Raw genomic sequence first — 897 nt, forward strand, 5'->3', positions numbered from 1 at the left:
CACCTCCCTAGGAGAATTGAGTTCCAACATGGGACAACTAAAGGTGGAGCACCAAGAACATTCCATTCTCCTCCATGAAATAAGAGAAGATCAAAGAATCATGAGAGAGGAGCAGCAAAGACAAGGAAGAGACATTGAGGAGCTCAAGCACTCCATAGGATCTTCAAGAGGAAGAACAAGCCGCCATCACTAAGGTGGACCCGTTCTTTAATTTCCTTGTTCTTTATTTTCTGTTTTTCGAATTTTTAGTACTTATGTTTATCTATGTTTGTGTCTTGTGATCATTAGTGTTTTATTGTCTATGCCTTAAAGTTATGAATGTCCTATGAATCCATCACCTTTCTTGAATGAAAAATGTTCTTAATTGAAAAAGAGAAGAATTGCATGAATTTTGAATTTTATAACAGTTTAAATTATTTTGATGTGGTGGCAATACTTTTGCTTTCTGAATGTATGCTTGAACAGTGCATATGTCTTTTGAATTTGTGGTTCATGAATGTTGGCTCTTGAAAGAATGATGAAAAAGGAGACATGTTACTGAGGATCTGAAAAATCATAAAAATGATTCTTGAAGCAAGAAAAAGCAATGAATACAAAAAAAAATCGAAAAAAAGAGAAAGAAAAAGAAAGAGAAAAAGAAAAAAAAGAGAGAAAAAGAAAAAAATAAAGTTGTGATCCAAAGCAAAAAGAGTGTGCTTAAGAACCCTGGAAACCTCTAATTGGGGACTCTAGCAAAGCTGAGTCACAATCTGAAAAGGTTCACCCAATTATGTGTCTGTGGCATGTATGTATCCGGTGGTAATACGGGAAGACAGAGTGCTTTGGGCCACGGCAAAGACTCAATAAGTAGCTGTGTTCAAGAATCATCATACATAACTAGGAGAATCAATAACACTA

Source organism: Arachis duranensis, chromosome 3, assembly GCF_000817695.3.
Source record: "Arachis duranensis cultivar V14167 chromosome 3, aradu.V14167.gnm2.J7QH, whole genome shotgun sequence".
Taxonomy (NCBI): domain Eukaryota; kingdom Viridiplantae; phylum Streptophyta; class Magnoliopsida; order Fabales; family Fabaceae; genus Arachis; species Arachis duranensis.